Below are 19,118 nucleotides of genomic sequence, written 5' to 3'. Positions count from 1 at the left end.
TCCGTATGAATCTCATACCTTATATGAGAGAGTGGCTGAACCTAGTGGAGTGAGACAGACATTCTTAAAACACAACCTTTCAACCGAACATCTATTGACAACAACTAGAACAATGTCGTCAATAATAATAACTACGAACAGTGATCTCTCATATGTTATCAGATTGGGTGAAAGTTCTATGAGAGGGGGCCCCCCTCCGTACAAGTGATGTTTAGTTATGGGGCCGAGAGAGGAATTAAGATAGTCATATACAGACTACGTTTAGCCTGGGGGTCGAGGCCTGAGGGCAGGCCTGTAATGTGGTGGAAGGCAAATAATGTGAGTCTCTCCGGGGGTGAATAAGGTGTTATGGGGTGCCTTAGAGGGGCCCGGATTCTTAAGAGGCTCGAGGAATGAGTTTATAGAACTGTTCCATAAAGTCCAAAGCATCAATGGGAGGGGGGAGCATCAGCAAAATGGCCGTTAGTAAAGTACTCACGTTAGATAGTTCCGCTTCATCGTATGGTGAGATGTAAAGGTGTGTTTAAATGAGGTATAGAAGCAGAAATTCAAGGTCACCTTCCTATTCGATGGGTGCCTCCGCGGCTTGATTCCCTCTGCCTCTATTCTGAACTCTTCTCCAACGTTCTCGCTGTGGCTGAGCCATTGTGGATGCTTGTAATGGCCAGTCCGGGAGGGTGATGCGTGGTAAATCAAAGAAGTCCCTCACTTTCTGAAGATCTTGTGGCGAGAAAAAGGATTTTGATCTCCCCTCCTTCGTCATATGGACAGCAAACGGGTAGCCCCAGCGGTAGGTGATGTCATTGTCCCGAAGCACCGTTAGCAGAGGTCGCACTGCTTTCCTCAGTTGAAGGGTGAGGCCAAATAGATCCAGATACAGGCGGATTTTAGCTCCATCGAAGTCTATTTCCCCCTTCTGGCGCGCTGCTGCCATGATCCTGTCCTTCTCCTTGTAGAAGTGGACTCTACATATGATATCCCTTGGTTTGAGGGGGTCAGGATTAGGGGGACCAGCGGATCTATGTGCTCTGTCTAGTTCAATCCTATTGTCAGCAGGGGCATCTAAGAAGATGTTAAATATGGCCTCCGTGGTGGCCATGATGTCAGGAGCACGTGTAGCTTCGGGGACACCTCGAATTCTTATGTTATTACGCCTATGGCGATTTTCTATGTCATCTATTTTTAAGTAGATCGCAGATATGTGCTCTGTGTGAGAGTTAATGGTATCTTGTTGCTTATCTAAAGTTTTATCTACCTCATCTTGCCGCTTCTCTATGTCTTCCACTCTTTGGACCACGTGGCTGAACTCCTGCCTAAATTCCGTCATGTCTCTCCGGTGTGATTCCAGGATGCGAGTCACACAATTCTCCAGATCTTGTTTGGTTGGAAGGGAGCGTATATAGTCGTGAAGGTCTACGTCTACATAGGAATCAGCTCCATCTGAAACTGTGGGCGAAGAGGGGTTACGCATCGGTAGGCTTTGCGGAGATCTCGGTGAGTTTACCCGTAGCTGTTGCTTACTGCAGTTTGTAGCTGTAGACGGAGAATTCCGGTTTTGTCCGCTTGATGGGGAGGTTCCTAAGCTATCCTCCCCGTACATCGTCGGCGATTTGGCCGTGTTGTTAGCAGTCAGTTGTGCCGGAGAGTCCTTTCGGCGGTTAGCTGATGGGGAGTTGTAAGCTTGTTCGCCACGTGTTGCATCTGCTGTCTCACCCTCTTCTCGAGCGGGTTGCGGGGAGTTGGAGGAAGATTTCGGATTGTTTTTCATACATTTTGAGGTGGTTGGAGGGGAATTGCCACCAAGAATCCTGTCCGCTTCTTGGTGGAGACGCCATGTCGCCTCCTTGCTCCTGTAACCTCCTCTCGAGTGGGCGCAAGAAACGCAGTATTTGTGATGTACTCGAGCGTGGCTTTTTGGAAGCTTCTTTCTTCCTTCTGCTGCCGCCCATGTGAGGGAGTCCTCCGGTTGCTTAAGAGATATTTTAGGGTTGTTTTGGCTGATTAAATAGTCTTTAGGAGTCGGGATAGCGGGAGCTCAAGTGAAACACGTCTTTACCCGGCCATTGGCAAGCCACGCCCCCGCCCTGTTTGTTTTTAAAGGCACAGCATTCGACCTGAGGAAGCAGGTTTACCGCAAAACGCGTTGTCAATAAAAGTGCCCAATAAAGTATCTGTTTTAAAGCATATACTACGGATAGACTACTTTTTTAAGGTAGGACCATTTATTACTTTTACTCGAGAAACTGTGTTTTAGAATATATAGAAATCATGCATATATATCGGGCGCCTCCTCTCCTATCCTGCTGACGTTTCACCCCAAGTTTGGGGTCACCACTTTGGAAAGTGGAACTTTTGAAGGAGCTGCGACCACCAGCTGACAAGGCCGAGTGGGAACGGTACTTCCCCACACGTGAGTAAAGTGGTTGCCTACCCTGCAACCCAATTTTGTGAGTATATCAGCTAAACATTTTTGTGAAGATTCACAGTTACTCACAGTACTACACAGTGGCATACCTAGGGCATTTGACACCCCTTGCTGGGTATTATAAGACACCCCCCCCCCCAAGAAAGTAAAAGGGCAAAAAATGGGTGGGGCTATAATATGACAAAGATATGGGCGTGACCGGATGAGGGCGGAGCTAACTGTAATTTAACGTGAACCCGGGGTGAGAGTGATATGGAGGCTGCCATATTTATTTCCTTTTAAACAATACTAGTTGCCTGCCAGCCCTGCTGATCTATTTGGCTGCAGTAGTGAACTGAATCACACCACAAACAAGCATGCTTGTTCAGGGTCAATGGTTGAAAGAATTAGAGGCAGAGGACCAGCACGGCAGCCAGGCAACTGGTATTGCTTAAAAGGAGATAAATATGGCAGCCTCAATATTATTCTCACCTCGGGTTCCCTTTAAAAGTGCACCGCAAAGACAGTGGACCCAAGTTTTGGTGACCCTTTCCCCAGAAAATTCACATACTTGTGCAGGTTTTCTCAAGAAAATACACGTAATGTGTGCAGATTTGCCCAGAGAATACGTTCAATTATGTCGGCAGATTTGCCCAGAAAATACATGCAATCATGTCGGCAGATTTGCCCAGAAAATACATGCAATCATGTCGGCAGATTTGCCCAGAAAATACATGCAATCATGTCGGCAGATTTGCCCAGAAAATACATGCAATCATGTCGGCAGATTTGCCCAGAAAATACATGCAATCATGTCTGCAGATTTGCCCAGAAAATGCATGCAATCATGTGGCAGACTTGTCCAGAAAACACTTCAATCGTGTAACAGACCTGGCAAGAACATAAACGATACACCTGGCTGCTAATATAAATAAAAAAAAAACAAAAAACATTTACTCACCTGCAGCAGAGCTCCTGTTCCGGCCTCCGTCCGGTGCGCAGTTCCCACGATCCTCTGCAGCCAGCAACTGAAATTCCCAAAGTCTCCAGAGCAGGGCTTCGGACATTTTACAATAGCCCTGCTCTGCCGCTGCAGTGAACTGACACGGCATCTATTAGATGCCGAAAGTCAGTTCACGCTGGGGGGTGCTTGGAGAATTTTAGAGGGTGCTTCAGCACCCAAAGCACCCCTCCGGTGCCACCACTGCCCCCAGTATAGGTAACTAGCAGTTGCCCCCAGTAGAGGTAGCTAGTTGCCCCCAGTGAAGGTAGTATAGTTGCCCCAATATAGCTAGTAGAGTTGCCCCCTGGATAGGAAGCATAGCTGCTGCCCCCAATGTAGGTAGTGCTGCTGCCCCCAGTGTAGCTAGTATAGTGGCTCCTGTACAGCTGCCCTCCAGTATAGGTAGTATAGTGGCCCCCATAGTTGCCCCAGTATAGCTAGTATAGTGGCCCCCAGTGTAGCTAGTATAGTGGCCCCCAGTGTAGCTAGTATAGTGGCCTAAAGGTAGCTAGTAAAGTTGCCCCCAGTGTAGCTAGTATAGTGGCCTCCATTGTAGCTGGTATGGTGCCCCCCCCCCAGTATAGGTAATATAGTGGCCCCCATAGTTGCCCCTAGTATAGTGACCCCCAGACCCAGTGTAGCTTTTATAGTGGCCCCCCGTATAGCTGCCCCCAGTATAGGTAGTATAGTGGCCCCCAGTTTAGGTAGTATAGTGGCCCCCAGTGTTGCTAGCATAGTGCCCCCCCATTGTAGGTAGTATAGTGCCCTCCCCCCCAGTGTAGCTAGGATAGTGCCCCCCCCCAGTGTAGCTAGGAGGGGTGACAGCAGGGATAGCGGTGGGGAGGGGGGACATATCTCCCCCCCTCATCTGGGTCCCCTCCTTCTGCCTCTCTCCCCCCAAAAAAAATGTGGGCAGCGGGCAGCAAACAGGGCGAGAAGGCGGGCGCAGAGAATACTCACGTTAATTCCGCGTATCAGCCTGGAATGCTGCGGCGCGGTCACATGCCTCTTCTGCACCTCCAATGACTGGAGGTGCAGAAGAGACACGTGACGGCGACGCAGCGTTCCAGTCTGATACGCGGAAGTGACGTAAGTATTCTCCGCGCCCGCCTGCTCGCTTCCCACTGCTCCCGGCCCGCTGTCCGCATTTTGGGGGGGAAGAGAGGCAGCAGGAGGGGACCCAGGTGAGGGAGGGGGGGATATGTCCCCCCTCCCTGCCGCTATCCCTGCTGTCACCCCTCCTCCTAGCGCTGCTCTTCCCCTCCTGGCTCCTGCATGACTGCATCTATGGGGGGTCGTGGCGACACCCCCCTGGCTGTCTGGCACCTGGTGCGCCACGCCCTCCTGCGCCCTGTGGTAGGAACGCCACTGGTACTACACCAGATTGAGCTCCCAGTCTCCCTCCCGTCCTTTTTTTTCTGCCTTCCCTAACCCCATGTTTTTTTATTTACTTTCTGTCACAGGAGCCCTAGTGGCTGACCGCACTTAGCCTTCTAAACGGTGCCAGCGCACAGATCGTGCGAACTCTGGTCGCAGTCAGTGCGCAGGAACCGTTAAGAATTAGCCGCAGACAACTCAGAAGGGAGCCTGTGAGACACGGGTAATTACAACGTCACCTACTGGTTCAGAGTAAACTGCCACCACCGCGGTTACCATGGGACCGTGGAGCCCACTAACTGACTGACTAGTCCTGCGAATAAAACGGTTAAACACACGGTATTCTGTCTAGCCAACAACAAACAAACAGTAGCGAATCTTCAGAGACCCGGGATCAGTTCTGTGTGTGTGCTGATAAGCAGGGTAGCGGACAGTGAATGACTTGGAGAAAGTCGTTTATTCACGCAATATAAATAATTAATATATACAGACAATTATTAAAATCACAATTATTAAGACAGTAATAGCCAGTATAAAAAATAAAAGAAGGGAGAGAAATACTTAGTTCCTGGAAAGATGTCCTTTTTGTGGGAAAACAGAGTTCTGGGTTTCAATTTGAGTTCAGAGTTCAGACCAGGTGGATGCCAGCATATTCTCAAGCTGGCATCTGATGAGTTCGAGATGTTTCAGTGTGGAGGACACTGAGTTTGGGTCCTCTGCCATTCCTATGCCCCTGCTTCAGTAGGAGGGAGTGAGGGCGGGGAGCCATACCCCCCTTAGAAGATGAGATGAGCCCTCCCCTTGTCCTGGGGGCTAGAAATCATATCTACCCATATATGGGCTCTATCTCACAGAACCGTACAGGTCAGGGCAGATTTATTAACATTTTCAGGTCTGTCTCGATTTACCCAGTGCCCTGATACCAGACATGAGGGGTGGGACCCCTGTGGTATCATCAGGGCATTTTCAAACTGCCTAACTGGCAGTCCTTACCTCAGAATGTTCTGAAACTTCCTCAGAACCAGCACCGGGGCTCATGCTACACTTCCCCCACGTTTGGCGAAGCTGCCATCTCAGGAACCCCAGAAATATGACAGATCTGGGAAGTTTTATGGATTATGCTATGAGACTCAGGTTTATTCAGGATGTGTTCTAGCTGCTAACAGCTGACTTCCCTTTGATCTTTACCAGTGAGCAAGGTGTCAAGACCTCCCGGAGATTTGTAGCCTGCCTGGCTGCACCTAGGCATCCTGATCACCCCTTGGTTAATTAACATCTACATGAGATCAGCTAGGTGTCACCTTATACCTGGTGGATGGGCCATCCGCACAGCTTGAAGCCAGGGACTCTCTGGGCCCAGGCTCATTAGCATATCAAAAGAGCCATCCAGCCTTTAGGATGGTGCTCTCTCTGCTAAGAAAAGGACTTCAGCTCCCCCTACACACTCAACCCAGATTGTATCGATTTGAAGCGCAATCGATGCAGGGAATCGAGTGCGATCGCTTTTTCTTCACGGGCGGTTACAGGACGCGCCTGCGGCCCCGCAACCGTCCATGACAGCCCTCCCTGGGGAGAAGGCAGATAGACATTCATCAGCAAGATGTGTGTCGTTGCCGCTAACCTGCGAGATCTGATCTAGTTCCCCGTTGGCGTTCTGGGGTCGGCTGCCCGCTGCGTGTCGGCCACCCTGGCTGACGGGTCTCGGGTTGCCGGTGCGGCGGGAAAACCTATTGGAGCCTGTGGCTCGGTTCCCCTGGACCGGGCGCGGTCTGCTACCCTCAGGGTTGACCCGACATGGACCATTCTGGACAGGGCGTTTGCGCCACTGCAGTCGGACGTGGTGTCTGCCGGGACTGCTGACAACGGGCTGTGGGTTGGTTAGGTCAACAGCCAGCCCACGCAGGGTTCCCCTGCTAAGTGGCTGTGGACCTAAGGGAACCCCGCGGGGATCCCTGGACCTTCCCAGCTCCTGACAGACGGCACATGCTCTGCAGTAGTTTGCTACATCCCTGTTCATCCGGGGCCAATAAAACTGTTTCCGAATACCGGCAAGTGTCTTGCGGACCCCTGAGTGCCCTGTCAGAGGATTACCATGTGCGGATTTCAGCACATGTCCCCTGAACGCACTCGGGACCACAAGCCATTTGGTATTCGCGTGGGATCTACCTGTAGGAGGCTGTACAGACTCACTGTACAGTCTCCCACCTTCCCAGTACACCTTGAAAGCGGCCCCGTCTGCGAGGGGCTCAGCGGCTTGCTGCCTGAGCACCTCCAGGCTTGGGTCACGTTGTAGTGCGGCTGAGTATACGGCGCTGTCAGTTTCAGCCAACTGGCTCATGTCACACGAGGCCAGCGGCTGAAAGGTCTCATCCCTGCGGTCAGAGGAGGGGGAGGAGGCCGGAACCCCCTCCACCTGTTCTGAGCTCGGGTTCTGAGCAGTGCAGCTGCGCGGTACTGCTAGCACAGGTACACTGTCAGAATGGCACAGACGGACATTACTCAAATCATCATTGCATGCAGTAATGACATTGACAGGTATAGACATTTTTTCATTACAGACAGGTTGTACAGTAAACTCAGGTACAGTTACAGCATCATCACAACAGACAGTCTGTACATCAAACTCAGGTGCCTTTGAAGCAGGCACTATTGAACCTGGTACCCTTGAACTGGGCACATTCAACCCACCTCCCCCTGGTGCTCCCCCAAGTGTATAAAGTACCTGGTGGTGGGTGGAGAGTCCGTCTCCTTCCGTGAGCGACAAGGCGGTCGTGGCAGGTTCATAGTAGGACACAAGCTTGCCCAAATCAGTCCCCAGCAACACAGGGACTGGGAGATCCTTCATAACCCCAACAACCCTTTCTTGGATTCCTCCCACTCCCCAATCCAGCTTCACTGTCGCGTGGGCTATGTGAAAAAGAGTGCCCTCTACTCCAGTAAGGGCAAGGGATCGGCTGGAGCTGATGCTCTCCTTTGGCACAAGATGTGAGTGAACTAACGTGATGTCAGCTCCGGTGTCTCGAAATCCGGTGACAACTTTGCCGTTCACTCTAACAAGTTGCTGCTGGTCGGTTCGGTCGCGGATTTCCTTTCCGCGGGCAAACAGGACAAAATCTGATGATCCAGGCTGTGGTTCGCTGGCGGGCTGCCTCTGCTGTGGGTGAGGTGCAGGTGATGCAGATGATCCAGGTGCTGGTGGTGTCTGTCTCCGCCCTGGACAGTCGAATTTCATGTGTCCGGGCTGGCGGCAGTAGTGACAGGTGACCTCTCCAGGCGCTGCAGGCCTGGGTGCAGCAGCTGCGCTGGGTGGCCTCTGTGGCGGACGGCTCACAGGGGCAGGAGGGTCTGCCGAGGTATTGGGCTGACCTCCTCTCCAGCTGGATGGGACAGTTCTGCGGGTATCAGCCACCCGGGTAGTTGCAAAAGTCTCAGCAAGGTCTGCAGCGACAGTTGCTGAGGCCGGCCTGCGTTCTAGCACAAACTGGCGTACATCAGCGGGGCAAATGGTCAGAAATTGTTCCAGGACTATCAAGTCCTCCAGGACATCATAAGACCCTTTGGTGAGGCCTAGTGTCCACTGGCGGAGTGTGGTGAGCAAGCTGCTGGCCACATCTCGGTACGAATCCGAAGGCTTTTTCTGCCAGGCCCTGAACTTTTTCCGATAGGCTTCTGGCGTCAGCTGGTACTTAGTAATGATAGCGTCTTTTATAGCAGCATAATCATTATCCTTCTCCGCAGGCAATTCTGCGAAGGCATCAAGCGCTTTGTAGCGCAGCAAAGGTGTCAGATGTCTGGCCCACTGGTCTTGGGACAGACGATACTGACGGCATGCTTTTTCAAAAGACCGCAAAAACCAGTCAATGTCTGGGTCTTTTTCAATATTAGCAAATTTAAATTTTGCACTTACGGGTGGTGCAGCTCCTTCAGCATTTAGGCTGGGCGGTGAACTCCGGCTGGCCTGTTGCACTTTTGCCATGTTTAGCTCATGCTGTCGTTGGCGTTCCCGCTCAGCGGCATCCCTCTCCGCGTGGCGTTCTGCAGCAGCAGCGGCTTGCCGCTCCCGTTCCTCTCGTTTTTGCTCTGCCATGTACTGCAGGTACTTGTCCAGGTCAGTCTCCATCAGCTTTTGTAATGCCTGCTGCATTACCGGGTCAGCACCCCTGGACAGTCCAGTACTGGCCAGTTCCGGGCGAGTATTTTCAGAAACTTTGGGGTTGGGGTCCACACTGACATTCTCCTGCGTAACTGTTGATGCAGGGCCCTCAGGATGCACAACCTCTGTACGGTCAGGAGTCTCAGTCTCTGGTTCCCCTTGCCTTGAGTCAGATGGGTCAGCGTCTACCTCAGCAGACACATCCAGCTCCTGCAGTTGCTGGGTATCCCATTGAAACAATTCCGTTACCAGGTCCCCTTGTTTCTTGCGGCCGACATCAATGCCTCTCTCTTGGCAAAGATTTTGCAGGTCCGCCAGGCACATTTTCTTGTAGTTCCCGGACATTTCCACGCCAAATAAAATAAAACTTTTGGGGAGGGGTACTGGCTACACAGTCTCTCTGTATATATAAAAAAATATATTGCCTTCCAGCTACACCAACGAATTAGTTCGTTTCTTGATAGCGCTAGCGCTATCGTAGATACTTTCAGCACAACACAGATCCCACCGCTGCCACCACTGTCACAGGAGCCCTAGTGGCTGACCGCACTTAGCCTTCTAAACGGTGCCAGCGCACAGATCGTGCGAACTCTGGTCGCAGTCAGTGCGCAGGAACCGTTAAGAATTAGCCGCAGACAACTCAGAAGGGAGCCTGTGAGACACGGGTAATTACAACGTCACCTACTGGTTCAGAGTAAACTGCCACCACCGCGGTTACCATGGGACCGTGGAGCCCACTAACTGACTGACTAGTCCTGCGAATAAAACGGTTAAACACACGGTATTCTGTCTAGCCAACAACAAACAAACAGTAGCGTATCTTCAGAGACCCGGGATCAGTTCTGTGTGTGTGCTGATAAGCAGGGTAGCGGACAGTGAATGACTTGGAGAAAGTCGTTTATTCACGCAATATAAATAATTAATATATACAGACAATTATTAAAATCACAATTATTAAGACAGTAATAGCCAGTATAAAAAATAAAAGAAGGGAGAGAAATACTTAGTTCCTGGAAAGATGTCCTTTTTGTGGGAAAACAGAGTTCTGGGTTTCAATTTGAGTTTAGAGTTCAGACCAGGTGGATGCCAGCATATCCTCAAGCTGGCATCTGATGAGTTTGAGATGTTTCAGTGTGGAGGACACTGAGTTTGGGTCCTCTGCCATTCTTATGCCCCTGCTTCAGTAGGAGGGAGTGAGGGCGGGGAGCCATACCCCCCTTAGAAGATGAGATGAGCCCTCCCCTTGTCCTGGGGGCTAGAAATCATATCTACCCATATATGGGCTCTATCTCACAGAACCGTACAGGTCAGGGCAGATTTATTAACATTTTCAGGTCTGTCTTGATTTACCCAGCGCCCTGATACCAGACATGAGGGGTGGGACCCCTGTGGTATCATCAGGGCATTTTCAAACGGCCTAACTGGCAGTCCTTACCTCAGAATGTTCTGAAACTTCCTCAGAACCAGCACCGGGGCTCATGCTACACTTCCCCCACGTTTGGCGAAGCTGCCATCTCAGGAACCCCAGAAATATGACAGATCTGGGAAGTTATGGATTATGCTATGAGACTCAGGTTTATTCAGGATGTGTTCTAGCTGCTAACAGCTGACTTCCCTTTGATCTTTACCAGTGAGCAAGGTGTCAAGACCTCCCGGAGATTTGTAGCCTGCCTGGCTGCACCTAGGCATCCTGATCACCCCTTGGTTAATTAACATCTACATGAGATCAGCTAGGTGTCACCTTATACCTGGTGGATGGGCCATCCGCACAGCTTGAAGCCAGGGACTCTCTGGGCCCAGGCTCATTAGCATATCAAAAGAGCCATCCAGCCTTTAGGATGGTGCTCTCTCTGCTAAGAAAAGGACTGCAGCTCCCCCTACACACTCAACCCAGATTGTATCGATTTGAAGCGCAATCGATGCAGGGAATCGAGTGCGATCGCTTTTTCTTTACGGGCGGTTACAGGACGCGCCTGCGGCCCCGCAACCGTCCGTGACACTTTCCTTCCGTTATTATGAATGGACATGGCCCCTAATCGGGGTCGTGTCTATTCACTCCAGGCACTGCGATTGGTATGAGGAACCCTCGGTTCCCTTCCCCAATCGCTGGTATGGAAATGCCGGTAAGAGCGACGGTTGTGCGTGCATGTGCACCAACCGCTTAAACACTGGACGCGTATATGCATCCAGTTAAACTTGAGTGGTGTCTATCTGGATGATTATAGTCGTCCAGATAGACTGAAGTGGTTAAAGAGAGATGAAACTCAAAATTACATTTTTTATATAAAATATTATACACCGCAATCATGTACCACAGGTCGTGCTAACCGCTACTGTTTTGCAATTTATAGTGTGAATGGGTCTTTACTGTTGACACCAGCTTTTCACTTAAAAAAAAACAAATTCTCATCAAGTCTAGATTTTTACTCTTTGTTATACATCTGAAACAGTTTTAGACTTTTCTCAGCTTAAGTGCTGGCAATGAACACATAATTATTTCTTGAGGTGATTTTTATTGAACTTTATAAATTTACTTTTCCATTCATTATAAAATGTAATGAACTGCCGAGTTATATAAGCAAGCTGTGTCCTATTGACATACACAGGTCTTGGAGAAGGATTGAAAGGCTCTGCTACTGCAGTATAATAGGCTTTATGATGATATAACAATCCCTGTGTTTGACACTTCTGCCCCTACAAACCAATGTAATGTCAACAAAGTAAATAGATTTAGAGTAATGCTGGCATCTTGAAACTCTTTTGTGCTGAATGGATAAATTGTCCCTTTTTCCTAGAAAAAGCCACACAGCCCATCTGCAATGGTCTGTGGGCATGGCGTGCACTGCTAAGAGTGCTGTGAAAGTGCCCCAGGAAGAGCGAGAGCCACCGGGAGCACAGACAGCGCCATCAGTGCGTGTGAATGGAGTATGAAGTTTTCTCGTACTCCCGGAGACACAAGTGGGAGCCAGGACATGCGCGGCCACAGTGACATTCATCTGGTTAGATGAATAATTGGATGTGACCCCCGGCGAGGAAGGAGGATTCTTGAGTGGCGGCGCGGGATGGGATATCTGCAGGGAGATGGTAGAAGCTCCAGGTAAGTGACAGTTTTTGTTTTTATAAAAAGCTACAGAACCCCTTTAATGTATTTACAAAATGTGCAAAATTTTATAACATACAAAAAACTTGAAATATTATTGTAAACAGCATTTAGGCTACTAAGAACACTATCTCATGTACTGAAAAAACAATCCTTAAAGAGACACTGAAGCGAAAAAAATATATATGATATAATGAATTGGTTTTGTACTATGAATAATTACTAGAAGATTAGCAGCAAAGAAAATATTCTCATATTTTTATTTTCAGGTATATAGTGTTTTTTCTAACATTGCATCATTCTAATATGTGCAGATTACACAACACTCAGCATTCAAAATGATTCTTTCAGAGCAGCCTGTGAACTAATGAACTCTCCTCTGGCAGAGGAAAAGTAAAAAATTAACTAACAGTTGAGATAATAAAAGTCAGAAAACAGCCCTCTCCACGACTTTGAAAGTCGTAGAGCTTAATGGCTTTTTTGTATAGCGATAACAACTGGAGTTTCTTAAATCTTCCTGTACTGGAAACAATTAGACTGATGGATCTGATCTTAATGTTTTATTTCTTAGCTGTACTACACATACAAATCATAATATCATCATTTTTTTTTCGCTTCAGTGTCTCTTTAAAGTTAACCTGTAAAAACTAAAATGTCCCCTGGGGGTACTCACTTCAAGAAGAAGCCTCCTAAAGAGGCTTCCCCCATCCTCCTCTGTCCTCTCGATCCTGCGCTGGGACCCCCGAAGTATGGCCATCCTGAGCATGTGCACTAGCTCCTTTCAGACCGGGCTCTGATGGAAAAAGCCAAGCCCAGTTGGGTCTGTACTACTGCGCAGGAGCATGCGTCTCAGCATGGCCCCGATCCAGCCAAGCGGGACAGAGCTACTGCCCCTGCCCAATGCAACGACAAGAGGAATATTAGGGCTTCCCGTGTTGGAACAGAGGGATGGAGGAGGACGCAGGAACTTTCAATAGGATACAGAAGCTTCCCCCTTCCAAGGTGAGTATCCCATAGGAAAACTTTTTTCGTTACAGGTACATTTTAAAGTAAACCCAGGGGTCGAGTGGGGCGTGGACGCGCGTGGACGGCGTCCACTTACTATTTCCCTAGGGTGGACGCCGTCCACGCTGGCTTGTGTGGAGGGAGCAGCGCAGTGGAAGGAAAGCTGTGAGCAGCGGTGGGCTCTCCTTCCCTCGCTCTCCCCTCCACAAGTAATGTGCGGGCAGCCGGCAGCAGGCGGGACTTACCTCTCCTCGTTCCGGCGCCGAATCTGCGTGCCGCTGCTCTGGTCTGAACCAGACCAGACTTGCGTCATGCAGATCCGGTGTTCCGACGACGAGGAGAGGTAAGTCCCGCCCGCTGCCGGCTGCCCGCACATTACTTGTGGAGGGGAGAGCGAGGGAAGGAGAGCCCCGAGGTAAGAGAAGGGGGGGGGATAGCCCCCTTCTCCACCGCTGCTCACAGCTCTCCGTCTTCTCTGCGCTGATCCCCTCCTGCTGGGGGGGACACCTGGCTACCTATTCTGGCACATATACCCCCATGCTACATATACTGGGGACATATACCCCCTGACTACATATACTGGGCACATATACCCCCTGGCTACATATACTGGGGACATATACCCCCTGACTACATATACTGGGCACATATACCCCCTGGCTACATATACTGGGCACATATACCCCCTGGCTACATATACTGGACACATATACCCCCTGGCTACATATACTGGACACATATACCCCCTGACTACATATACTGGGCACATAAACCCCCTGACTACATATACTGGGCACATATACCCCCTGGCTACATATACTGGGCACATAAACCCCCTGACTACATATACTGGGGAAATATACCCCCTGACTACATATACTGGGGACATATACCCCCTGACTACATATACTGGGGAAATATACCCCCTGACTACATATACTGGGCACATATACCCCCTGGCTACATATACTGGGCACATATACCCCCTGACTACATATACTGGGCACATATACCCCCTGGCTACATATACTGGGCACATATCCCCCTGACTACATATACTGGGGACATATACCCCCTGACTACATATACTGGGCACATATACCCCCTGGCTACATATACTGGGCACATATCCCCCTGGCTACATATACTGGGCACATATACCTCTGGCTACATATACTGGGACATATACCCCTGACTACATATACTGGGCATGTATACCCCTGGCTACATATACTGGGGACATATACCCCTGGCTACATATACTAGGCACATATACCTCTGGCTACATATACTGGAGACTACTATGCTCATGGCTACTTATACTGGGGACACCTATAGACCTGGCTACCTATGCTGGGGGTACCTATTTTGGGGGAACTGCTGTCAGAATATCTGCATTTTTGTGGAACCGCTGTTATGTATTTTGGGGAACTGGCTGCCAGATTATGTGTATGTTAGGGGAACGGCTGCTGCCAGATTACGTGTATTTTGGGGAACAGCTGCCAGATTATGTGTATGTTACGGGAACGGCTGCTGCCAGATTATGTGTATTTTGGGGAAATGCTGCCAGATTGTGTATGTTTGGGGGACCACTGCTGCCAGATTATATGTATTTTGGGTTTTCCGCTGCCAGGTTTCGCATATTTTGCGGAACTGCTTCCAAATTGTGTATGTTGGGGGAACTGCTGCTGCCACATTATCTATTTTGGGGGAACTACTGCCATATGATCTGTATTTTGGAGGAACTTCTACCAGATTATGTGTCTTTTTGGTGAAATGCTGTCAGATTACATCTATTTTGGGGGGATACACTACGGCAGAGCTCAAACTTCCCCGGCAGACCTTTTCCTTTTACATCACTGCTAAGGTCATTTATATTTGGCCCCACCCAACCCATGACCACAGCCACAGTATGCTTGACCACACCCATTTTTTGCGCAGCGCATGGGTTTTCTAGGTGAGTCCACTCACTTCTTTTCCCAGGACTAGACCCCTGAGTAAACCAGAAGTGTAAACAAAAAAATACAACTAAATATTTACGTCGGTAAAGAGAAGCCTTTGGATGTTCCAGAGACTTTCCCAAATCTACCTGACCCCTCTGCTGCTGGCTGGGACCCCCTTCGGCTTTGTTCACATCTAAAATCGCTGACGCCAGCGGTTTTCAATTTTTTTGTGCAATTTTCTTCAGTGCCTCCCGGCGCTTACCTACATGCTGCAATTTTGTTATAAAGCACTTTTCTAAGCGCTTTTGCAGAGCGGTTCTGTTTTTTCACTTCATGACTGACTCTTTCACCCAAAAATGAATAAATACATTGTATTTATTCATGAAAGCTCTGGGGAAATCGCTATACAAAGCGTTTTTTTCAAGCGCTTTGCAATTTCCCTATAACTTCCATTGAGGCAAATCACCCCAAAAATGGCACAGGCAGTGGTTTGGTGAGCGGATCGGAATCGAACCGTGCAGATGTGAAAACTCTCATAGGGAATCATTGCACAAGCGCTTTTAGGGCGATTTAGCAAATCGCTGTCACTTAAAAAAAGGCGAAAATGCCATAGGTGTCAGCAAGCCCTTCTTCTTTGTGGCCATGCTCCCCATCATGTACAAGCATGGCCACACTGCACAGGTCTGCCAGTAGAGTTTGTGCCTGTGCAGTAGGAAAAAGCCATGCACGTAATTTGTGCAGAGCGGCGTGTGGCCCTGAGCACCATATTTGACAATATTGTTGAATATTTTCAATGGTGTCACAGCGCAGGAACAGAGAGACATAAGAAGATTGGGGAAGCATCTGGACTCTCCAGAGCCTATCCTCTGCTGAGGTATCTAGTTTATTTTGTCAGTTCAAGTACGCTTTAACAAATAATTTGTAGCCATTTCAATTCTTTTAACAAGCTGTAATGCAGAAATACAGTACCTGTGTTTGTTTTGTTACTGCTCTGGAGCTCTGCATGTACTAACTGTCTAGTATTACACAAAGCTAAATGTGACGAGGAGTCATTACATCCTATCATACCCATGGACCAGCAAGATCTCTCCTCCATCTGTAATAAATGTATAGGCTGTGTTCCCAATCGGAAAATGGATTGCTACACGGACAGTGAATGGCTCCTATTTTATAAATAGGAGACATTCACACTTGACAGTCTGCAACGGATCCATTGCGGTAAGAGGACTGCAGTTCTGTGCAGTCCGCAATAATCACAGGCAGGCGGATGCATTCCCCAAATAGCCTACGGGTTACAGCTGGACCACGGCGGACCATAGGACCGGACACTACACTGTCTGCTCCCGCTGGCCGCACATGGTCCGACACAAGTGCGAACAAAAACTCAATGGTGAATCGACATTTTGTGTTTTCAGAATTACAACACAAATTTGCGATTAGGAGATGAAATTGTAATTGGTAATTATCAGAAAATTCGTAATTTCTGAATTTTGTGTCATAATTTTGCGTTAAATCATTTAACGGAATTACAAAAATTACGGTTAATGCAAAATCCTAATTTTGTTTTAACTTTAAGAAAATTAAATTGTATCGTTTGATATAGCTGATCTTGTTGGATCTTGTGTATTGACATCTGTTTTAAGTTAGCCATACATGAAAACATTATCAGTGATATTAGGTCATTTTAGACTTAACTGGCTGGTAATCAGGGTGTTTCTGGCTAGACTCTTATCCAGTTGGTAATCAAAGAAATGGTCAGTCTGGAAAGTTTCCCTACATATGTGGTCATCGTGCAGTTCTTGATCTCTACATAATTCTGTTATTTGTCAGGGGTGCCAAGTGGCCATATTGTACACATGTATTTAAAGCGGTATAAAACCCTGACATAATATTGAATAAAAACATGTTTTCCTACTTTTTATATGCCATACGGTTATCATATTTGCTTTTGTGCATAAGTATTATTATTCATTTAGACATTACCCAAAAGTACAGTTTTTTGCTTTGAGAGGTGCCTTTGCATTTTATCCATAACTGGTTTTATTCATCTTGTATTGAAGGCAGAAATGCTTTGAATGTCTGTCTGTGTCCAGGAGCTTCTGCACAGTCAGAGAATGTGTCATATTCCTCACTTGATACAATTAAGTAAACACAAGATAACATTATCTCCACTTTGGGTGCATCCAGATTTCTCTGCACTGAACTTTCAAACTCTGTGTTTAACTAATTGAATGCTGTTCTAATAAAAATATGCTGTAAATAATTTTTTAGAGCAAAGAAGAAATGCTGGGTTTCATTCCACTTTAAAAGTAAAGATCTAAGCACCCAAATCCAAACAGAGATTATCTGATCTTAACCTCCCTGGCGGTATGGACGAGCTGAGTTCGTCCAGCAAAAACTTGCAAAAAACGTTAATGACGAGCTGAGCTCGTCCATGCCGACAGGGAGATTTCCTGTTTCTCTGCCCCGCCGGCTGCATTTTTTTCTTATCAGAGGGATTCCCCAGGATGGCTGGATGCCTGACTGCACGCTGTGGGTAGCGATCTGTGCTACCCACAGCGTGCAGAACAAGCATCCAGCCACCCTAGGGAATCCCTGGGCAGCCAGCGGGGCAGAGAATGTGCGGGGGATCCCCCTTGTATGTGGAGGCTGTACTGGCGGGGGATCCCCCTCTGTGCAGGTGGGGGGATCCCCCTTCTATTGTGGCTTTTGCGGGCGGGGGGATCCCCCTCTGTGTGGGTGGGGGGATCCCCCTTCTATTGTGGCTTTTGCGGGCGGGGGGATCCCCCTCTGTGCGGGTGGGGGATCCCCCTTCTATTGTGGCTGTTGCGGGCGGCCTATCCCCCTCCTCCCCCTCCCTCCCGATGTCCCCCCTCCCGATCTCCTCCCCCCCCCCTCTCTAAGCCCATTGAGTAAATAGATTTACTCACCGAGGGCTTTCTCCAGCGACGGCAGCAGCACTTCCTCCTCCATCTCTGAAGTCCCGGTCTCTGTACAGTTACATTACGAGGCTTGGTGACGTCACCAAGTCTCGTAATGTAACTGTACAGAGAACGAGACTTCGGAGATGGAGGAGGAAGTGCTGCTGCCGTCGCTGGAGAAAGCCCTCGGTGAGTAAATCTATTTACTCAATGGGCTTAGAGAGGGGGGGGGGAGATCGGGAGGGAGGGGGAGGAGGAGGATAGGCCGCCCGCAACAGCCACAATAGAAGGGGGATCCCCCCACCCGCACAGAGGGGGATCCCCTGCCCGCAACAGCCACCATATAAAGGGGTTCCCCCCGCCCGCACAGAGGGGGATCCCCCGCCAGTACAGCCTCCACATACAAGGGGGATCCCCGCACATTCTCTGCCCCGCTGGTTGCCCAGGGATTCCCTAGGGTGGCTGGATGCTTGTTCTGCATGCTGTGGGTAGCACAGATCGCTACCCACAGCGTGCTGGGGGGGGGGGAGGATCGGGAGGGGGACATCTGGCTACCTACAAATCTGGCTAAACACCTGGCTCACTATATACCTGGCTAAACATCTGGCTCACTATATACCTGGCTAAACATCTGGCTCGCTATATACCTGGCTAAACATCTGGCTCGCTATATACCTGGCTAAACACCTGGCTCACTAAATACCTGGCTAAACATCTGGCTCGCTATATACCTGGCTAAACACCTGGCTCACTATATACCTGGCTAACTATACTTGGCTAACTATACCTGGCTGCACATCTGGCTAACTATACCTGGCTGCACATCTTCTACCTATACATCTGGGTCTTATACTCACCATTGGCATGCTGATCCCTCGTCGCGTACCTCTGATAGCTTCCCCAGTGTCTTCTTCCATGTCCCTTGGCGGATTTTGCTTCTTCCTCAGCGATCACATGTCCCCCGTTGATCGGCGTTGATGACACCAGGGTCACACAGCGTCATCAACATCTTGCAGAAAACACTTTTTTTTTTTAAATTGAATTCAATACAATAATCTGTATTAAATTTAATATTAAAAACAAATTGGTTGCAAAAAAAAATGGTTGCAAATTATTGGAAATTAATTGAAACACTTTTTGCACAGAAATCCTGGGGAAACTGAACGCCAGGGTGGTTAAAGGAGAATTCTACCTTGTGCCACATGATGTGGT

The 19,118-nt window shown here is 48.9% G+C and overlaps 1 protein-coding gene across 1 annotated transcript in view; it reads right to left on the bottom strand.

The window, feature by feature from the left end:
* BMP6 (bone morphogenetic protein 6) overlaps positions 1–19,118 on the bottom strand; it is a 194,272-nt gene that overhangs the window by 22,793 nt on the left and 152,361 nt on the right. The gene's annotated exons all lie outside the window — the stretch shown is intronic.

This window comes from Hyperolius riggenbachi, chromosome 5, assembly GCF_040937935.1.
Source record: "Hyperolius riggenbachi isolate aHypRig1 chromosome 5, aHypRig1.pri, whole genome shotgun sequence".
In the NCBI taxonomy this organism is placed as follows: domain Eukaryota; kingdom Metazoa; phylum Chordata; class Amphibia; order Anura; family Hyperoliidae; genus Hyperolius; species Hyperolius riggenbachi.
The sequence above is the reverse complement of the archived record's forward strand: the minus strand, read 5'-3'. Positions and strand labels throughout refer to the sequence as shown.